Source organism: Spermophilus citellus, assembly GCF_964194105.1.
Source record: "Spermophilus citellus genome assembly, contig: SCAFFOLD_426, whole genome shotgun sequence".
Classification (NCBI taxonomy): Eukaryota; Metazoa; Chordata; class Mammalia; order Rodentia; family Sciuridae; genus Spermophilus; species Spermophilus citellus.
In genome coordinates, this window is record NW_027672849.1 from 1 (window position 1) to 8,358 (window position 8,358).

General features: G+C 50.9%; 1 pseudogene across 1 annotated transcript; it reads right to left on the bottom strand.

The window, feature by feature from the left end:
• Window positions 1–1,747: 1,747 nt before the first annotated feature.
• Window positions 1,748–2,735, bottom strand: LOC308640527 (olfactory receptor 6E1-like; annotated as a pseudogene). The gene has a single exon. The product of its transcript is annotated as an olfactory receptor 6E1-like (transcript).
• Between the last annotated feature and the right edge of the window lie 5,623 nt (window positions 2,736–8,358).

Below are 8,358 nucleotides of genomic sequence, written 5' to 3' on the forward strand. Positions count from 1 at the left end.
GAGGAGAGATGAGGAGGAGGAAGAAGAGAATGAGGGGAAGAGGGGATGGAGGTGAAAGGAGGAGGTGGAGGAGGAAGAGACGGAGGAGGAGGAGAGAGAGGAGAAGGAGGAGACGATAGAGGACAAAGAAGAGGAGATGGAGGAGAAAGAGGAGAAGTAGTGGGAGGAGGAGAGAAGGAATAGGAGGAGGAGGAGGAGGAAGAGGAGGAGGAGGAGAAGATGGAGTAGAGATGATGATGTTGAATATGATGAGGAGGAGAAGAGAAGGAGGAATAGGAGGAGATAGGGAGGAGAAGGAGGAGGGGATGGAGAGGAGGAGGAGGAGGAGAAGGAGGATCAGGAGATGGAGGAGGTGGAGGAAGAGGAAGAGGATAACAAGGATAAGAAAGAGGAGAAGTAGAAGCAGGAGGAGTAGGAGGAGAAGGAGCAGGAGGAGATGGAGGAGGAGGAAGAGGTGAGATATTTGGAGGAGGAGGTAAAGGAGCAGGAGGAGGAGGAGATGATGTAGGAGGAAGAGGAGGGGGAGGAGAAGGAAGAGACGGAGGAGGAGGAGGAGGAGGAGAAGGAGGAGGAGGAGGAGAAGGAGGAGGAGGAGAGATGAAGATGAGGAGGAGGAGGAGAATGAGGAGAGGACAGAGTGTGAGGAGAAGGAGGAGGAGGAGGAGGTGGAGATGGAGGAAAAAAAGATGGAGGAGGAGGAGGAGGAGAACGAGGCATATTAACATGGCATGCTTGTTACAATCAATGAAGCATTACTAAATTTTGTCCATGGGTCACTCAGATTTCCTGTTTCACTGGTGTAGGATTCTGCTTCAGGACCACCCACCTCCATGAAGGTAGCATGTCCCATTTGGCTCTTCTTCATCATGACAGTGCCTAGACTTCCTCATCTTTTATGACCTTGATAGCTTTTAGGAGCACTGGTCAGTTATGCTATAGGATCTTCCTCTACTGGAATTTGTCTAAAGTTTTTTCTAATTATCATCCTGGGGTCACTTGTTTCTGGTAGAAGATGACAAGAGTTAAAGGGAAATTTGCATCACACCATGGCAAGGGCACATGTCAGCATGACCTGTCACTATTGACCTTGACCTTGATCAGCTGGACAAGAAAGGGTTTGTAAATTTCCTCCACTGTAAAGTTACCAGCATTGGATTTTTTTTGGGGGGGGTACTGAAGATTGAACGCGGTGCGTTCAACCACTGAGCCCCATTCCCAGGCCTATTTTGTATTTTAAGACAGGACCTCACTGAGTTGCTTAGCACCTCACTTTTGCTGAGGCTGGCTTCAAATTTGTGATATCCAAGCCTCATCCTCCCAAGCCAGTGGGATTAGAGCAGAGCACCAGCAGGTTTTTTTTGTTTGTTTGTTTCTTTTTCTTCTTTATTTTTATAATTTTATTTATCTATTTGTTTCTTTTTTGTGCTTAGTAATTTGAACCTGCATGCCAGGATAGCTCTAAGTCACATTCCCAGACCCCAGCATATATTTGAACTAATATTTTTTTTTTCTTCACTCTAGTAAAATGGTCTTCATGTTCATTGAAAAATAAAATAAAATGAAACCAAAAGAAATAGAGCTGCTTCTCCTCCTCCTTCTCCTCCTCCTCCTTCCCCTCCTCCTCCTCCTCTTTCTATTCCTCCTTCTTTTTGAGACAATGTCTTGCTAAATTGCTTATGGCCTCACTAAGTTACTGAGGCTGGCCTCAAGTTTGCTATCCTCCAGCCTCCACAGCCACTGGGATTACAGGTGTGTGCCACTGTGCCGTGCTTAGTAGCAGAGCATTGGAAAGCTTTCCCTCTGAATATCTGAGAAGAAAGCGCTCTCCCCCTGAGCAGCACATCCCTGCTGGCTTTTTGGACCAGATCATTCCTGAAGCAGTAGATGAAGGGATTCAGTAGGGGTGACACTATGGTGTTGAAGAAAGCCACTCCTTTGTTGAGGGTCATGTGCCCAGTTTGCATGGGCTTCAGGTACATGATTATGCAATAGCTGAGTGACACCACCAGCATGTGGGAGGAGCAGGTAGAGAGGACCTTGCTGCAGCCCCCAGATACGGGCAGGTGCAGAACAGTGCTGCAGTATGACAAAACCGTCAACAGCAGAGTGCTGACCAGGGTGCACATGGCCACCAGGAAGCTGACCAGCTGCAGAATCCTGGTGTCATCACACACCAGCTCCAGCAAGGGGGTGCTGTCACAAAAGAAGTGGTTGAGGATGCGGGGACCGCAGAAGTGCAGGAAAAACATCCAGGCACACAGCACCCCAAGGACCAAGACGATCGTGACCCAGCAGGCCAGCACCAGGCAGCAGCACACACGGGGCTTCATGAGAGTGGGATAGTGCAGCAGGTGGCAGATGGTAGCGGTCACCAGACATAACAGCCAGCAGCAAGGACTCCACTGTGCCTAGGATGAAGAGGAGCCTTGTTTGCATAAAGCACCTGGCACGGGCAATGGTCCTGTGACCGGAGAGGAGGTGTGTCAGCATCTGCAGGGTGACCGTGGACGTGAATCCCACCTCCAGCAGGGAGAAATGGCGCAGGAAGTAGTACATAGGAGTGTGCAGGCGGTGGTCTGCCAAGGTCAGGGTGATAACGAGCAGGTTGTCCAGGAGGGTCAGCATGTAATGACCAGGAGCACCATGAAGAGAAGGAGCTGGAGCCCTCGCACGTCTGTGACCCCTAAAAGCTCCAAATCCAGCACAGTAGTGAGGATGGGTTCATGAGGTGCCATTGCCCAGGCACCAGGCTGGGGGAGGCTGCTCTCCTAGCCTGCTTCCTGTCTTTGCTCCTGGCCTGTCTTTAGTCTCTTGGTCTATGTGGCTTTTTGGAAATGCAGAGACATTCAGTGCCTATCCTGCTGCTCTGTGGAGATGAGACAAGTGACATTTATTACAGTGCTGGTCATGGTGTGGACATAACAGGAATGCTGGCTTATGTAGCCCGCAATGACATCACTTCAGGAAGTAATACTTACTTTCATCATGAGACTTAGCACCTGCTTCCTCCAAGAAGACTGCTCTCTGATGAGTGAAAACTGGGTGTGGTGCACACCTGTCAACCCAGGGACTCAGGAGGATGAGGCAGGAGGTTCACCAGTTCAAAGTCAGCCTCAGCAAAAGCAAGGCAGTAAGCAACTCAGTGAGACCCTGTTTCTAAATAAAATACATAATAGGGCTGGGGATGGGGTTCAGTCGTTGAGTGCTCCTGAATTCAATCCACAGCAGCCCCCTGCAAAAAGAAAAAAAACACAAAAATAAGAGAGATATAATGTGGGACACAAACAGGAGACACATACATACTTGAGCACTGTGTGCCGCGTCCGGCTAACAGAAGCCGAGTCCTGCGATGGATGGTGGGGTTAAGAAATACACAGGACACCAAGGTTCTTCATCCAGGAGGAGGCGTGTGTGCGCTTTATTGCCAAATTTGTTCCCCTTATATATCTTTTGTAACAGCTGCGGGAAATTACTCAAAAGCGAGGAGGGAAGAGTAATACCTGCGTCCTTGGGTTACCGCCACCGTCACCGTTCCCTATCAGGAGGCTTGAACAGGTCAAGATGTTCCCGAGAGACACATATGCTCCAGGCAGATAAACAGGAAACCACAAGCCCGCTTCATGGCCTTGTGAGTTGGCTACATAGACATGCAGAACAAAGAAGTCGGGGTTGAGTCCCCAGGGGCCAGGGCGGGCCTGCTACCAACACTGTGTTGTAGTCACATTAAAAAAAAAAAAAAAAAAAAAAAACAGGAAAGCCAGGGGCTAGAGCAAACCCCTGTCATCCCAGGAACTTGGGAGGCTGAGGCAGGAGGATCACAAATTTAAGGCCAGCCTCAGCAACTTAGCGAGACCCTGTCTCATAATAAAAATAAATTCATAAATAAATAAATAAAAATATTCAGAGGTGTAGCTCTGAATGGCCTGGCTGCCCACTTCCCGGTCTGCACATGTGGCTGGGATGGCTCCTGGTGATCTGCCAGGAGGAGGTGCTGTGTCCAGTGACAGAAGAGGCGGACTACCTCCAGGATAGGTCCAGGACTCTCCCGCCCTCGTGGACAGCTCGTGCTTCCCTTACAGACTATGGGGTGGGTGTACACGTGAACTCGCTCCACCCTATGACCTTTATCTTGATTGGCTCCTGTGCAGTATATAAGCTGTGTGTGCTTCCTCAATAAATGAGATCCTGCTTTGACTCATCTCCCTGGTGCGTCTGATTGTCCTCCAGTGAGGGAGGGCTGGGTGCGGGCCGCCAGTCGACCTTTACCTTTCTTGGCTCGTCTTGGTCGGGGCGTGCTTTCCCACTTCTCCCGCCAGTCAGGAGGAGATGGGGGGCTAAAAACCCTGATATCTGGCACCCAAAAAAGGACACTGAAACCGGACACCAAACCCGGACGCCAAGGAAGTATCGGCGAGCCAAGCCAAGGGAGTTTCAAGGTAAGGGTATCCCTGGAAAAGATGGGGCAATCTTATACTAAGTACAACGACCCTGACTGGAAAGCCATTGTTAAGGAGCCTGTTGGGTCACAGTGAGTCAGTCCTCTCGCTGCCCGGAAGGAGAAAGACTTAAAAGCTCCCTCTGACAATGGCCTCCTAGATCCTTTTGATCCCTGGCCTGGTCCTCTGGGTTCCATACCAAGTGCCCCTGTCCTGGAAAATGTGATAGAGAGATGGGATGGGGAGTGACCTCCGCCATATTATCACCCCTCCCGCCATGGAAATTCTCCGCCCTCTCGTGCAAACCCAGAAAAGCCGGGGAAGCAGCCATCTTGTATGGCTTTCCTGGTAAATGCTTACCCTGGGGGCCATAGACTGGCCTTATGGTATCCCTGGGAGGCCCAAGATTTGAAAGAACTCAAAAAGGCGGTCTCCAAGGATGGACCTAATTCATCCTGGGCCAAAACCCTCCTCCAGGGTCTGGCCCACCAACAGTGTACCACCCAAGACTGGAAAGACTTAACCATGGCAGTGCTTCCTGGTCCCCTGTACCTGAAGTGGTGAGCTTTCTTTAATGAGGAGTGCTACGCTCAGGCTGAGTGGAATCAGGCTGTTAACCCCCTGGCTCCTGTAACTTATGGGATACCGTCGGGGTCCAGTGGTCAATTCTCCACAGGCTTTCAGCAGTCTGCTATCCCTGCCCCCTACCAGGAGCAGGTATGGGCTTTGGGGCTGGTAGCATGGAAGAAGTTGGAGGAAGGCCCCTCAGAGCCCCTGATAGCAGGAGTTACTCAGAGGGCTACAGAGGATCTTGTCACCTTCATTGAGAGTATGGAAAAGACCCTCCAAAGGAAATTCCCCCCAGGGCCCCTTCGGGATCAGTTTGTCAAGATGCTGGTCTGGGAGGGGATGACCACAGACCACAAGCTAGCCTGTGCGGGGATGAAAGACAGATCTATGGGGAGGTGGATAGTGGCCACTAAGGACGTTGGTACTCAGGCCCACCAATCACAGTCGTTGGTTGCGGCCTTGCAGGCCCAAACGGCTTTGCTTGCTGGGGCTCTTACTACAGCACTTCCCTCTTTCAGGGGCGCCGGGAGAGGTGTTTGTTATGGATGTGGTCAACAGGGCCACTTCAAGAGAGAGTGCCCTACAGGATGAATAAGACCTGGTGCCCCGCAGGGACGTCCCTCAGATTGGACCAAGGGGAAAACTCCGCCTTAGACGCCTTGCCCCCGTGTAGAAAGGGATTCCATTGGCAGAGGGATTGTAAGTCCAAATTTGATTTTGAGGAGAAGCCTTTAAACTACTAACGGGGTGCCCTGCAGCCCTGTCACCGAAAGGAGGCACTTCGCCTACTGGCCCGCCTAGGGTCCACTGGACAGTCCCCATAATCCTGGGAATTAGGCCCAAAATGGACATCTTCATAGTAGATAAAAAGTTCTGCTGCTTGATTGACACTGGAGCAGACCGGACAGTATTAAGGAAAGAGGAGGTTCCCCCACTATGGAAGCTGATTCCTGGACCTCAGTTATTGGGGGTGGGGGGGCGATACAATGTCTGGAGAAACCAAGGATTGGCTTACTTGGGAATCAGGGAGGGGTACGTCCTCTGGTGGTGTCTGGCCTGACAGCTGATCTGAAGGGACAGGACATTTTGGGGGAAGCTGAGGTGATCATCACCACAGATCGCAAAGGGAAATATGACGATATCCTAGAGGAAGAGGAGTGCCAACAACAGTTTGGCCCATCGGGTCCCCTTAGCGATGACCGGTGGGATCCACTTTTTGAGACATCGAGGTGGAACACTCCTGCACCCCATGTAAAGCCTCACCCCAATCCTAGAGGCCACTGTTCCTACTGTCCCCGACATTCAATGGCTTCCGGGCCCTCCAGTGTAGGTGGCACAGTGGCCGCTTCCCCCAGATAGACTACAAAAGCTAAAGGCAATAATATCAGAACAACTGACCCCAGGGCATATTAGGCCCTCCCTGGGCCCTTGGAATAGTCCTGAATTTGTCATACAAAGGGCCACAGGGAAATGGAGAATGTTATAGGACCTAAGAAAGATTAGTGAGTGGATGATTGCCATTGGTATCCCCTTGCGAGGGCTACCCTGGATCCCCTCCATCCCTCGGGATTTGGCTCTCATTGTGACTGACATCAAGGATTGCTTCTTTTCTATTCCCCTTGATCCCCAGGACTGTGAGAAGTTCACCTTCTCTGTTTCCTCTGTTAATTTCCAGGGGCCAGACCAAAGATATGAGTGGGTGGTGTTACCCCAGGGCATGGCTAACTGTCCAGCCTTTTGTCACCATTATCTTTCACAAGTCCTGCAACCTCTTCGGACGTGATTGGACATGATTCTATGTGTTCACATGGATATGACATCATTATTGGGACAGTGGATGCCAAAGCGTTACGTTCCACCTATAAGGAATTCCGAGCTCTCTTACAAAAGGGAGGATTACATATATCTAATGACAAGGTCCAGACCTTACCCCCTTTTAAAATTCTAGGGGCTGAACTTAAGTTGGACTCTGTCCCATTGGTGGAATGATAGAAACTGTTGGGCAAACTCAACTGGTTAAGGCCTTGGCTTCACCTGCCTACAGAAGACCTGCTTCCACTTTTTGACTCTTTAAGAGATAAAGTCCGATTCGAGACCCAACATGGCAGCAGGTGGGGAGGCAGCGCTTTCAGTACCTCCTCGATAACGGGGTCAGAGAGACGCATTAATATGCTTAGATTCTACCTGCTGAGAAACTTCCAGCAAAATTCTGCTGAAGTGAGACCTGCTGGGAATTAGTAGGATTATTGGAGGTGACAGTTTGCCCAGACGAGTGAATCTCTGCCATGCGGCACAGAGGTCCAGACCCGCCACCCACCGCCACTGCACAGCAACCAGCCACTGCTGCGTGGTGACTGGACGCTGCTGCGCAGTGACCAGCTTCCAAGGCAACTCAGCAGGTGCGGCACAGGGACCCTATGAAGAGGTCTCTAATGAAGCCTTCATGAAATACTGAACCGGGAACCAAAACCAACCGAGATTGGGTCAGCCAAGAGACAGGCCAGTCCCACCTCTCTCTTCAGACACTCCGGCAAGGAACCTGGGGCCCGCCATAGCAGAGAGGTGACGTCACCAGAGTTAGGCCAACGAGATTCCTTCCCAGCAGAATTCGCTTTAGCAAGTGTGTGACTCCCACCCCCATCAGATACAAACAGCCGGGAAACCTCAAAAATCTCTCCGTGGGCATGACTGTAGAGGCTGAGGGACTCCCGACCTCCAACTCCCCCTACCGCCAGTGGTGTGGGCATGTCTGTAGGGGCCGAGGGAAGTAGAGGGGATTCTTGATCCCCAACTCCTCCTACCATCAGCAGCAACACCCAAGGTCTTAGCCGCCAGTTTCCGGGGGCGTGCCCACCAAAGGGGTCTGGAAAAATTAAACTGTTGGTTCCCAGATCACCGCTCCACAGCACTGGGGCTTGGATGAATGACAGAGAGAGTGCTCAGTTGTTCGGAAAATAGGGCATGCAGTGGGGCTGCAAGTGTAATAACCAGATCCTTGGGGAACCGCCTCTGGTGAGCAGGACCTGGCTGGCTGGCAGGAGGAAGGGGGGAGGGGCAGAAGAAGTGAAACGGCGCTGGACTAACAGGATTGAGAGACTCCCAGGAGCTGCATTACAGGGATTGCTGTTGGCACATAGAGGGCAGAAGCTCGGATCGGAGGGCACAGGTCCACCTACTGGAAGAGAAGAAAATGGATCTCTAAGACTTCAATTTTTTTTAAATTTCTATTTTATTAGTTTTGTCTCACCTTTTCCTTCTTTCTTTCTTTCCCTTTTCAAGTTTTATTGTTCTTTCCATTCTACTCTATTCTATCTCTCTCTCTCTCCTTCTTTCTTTTTAAGAGCACCTTCCT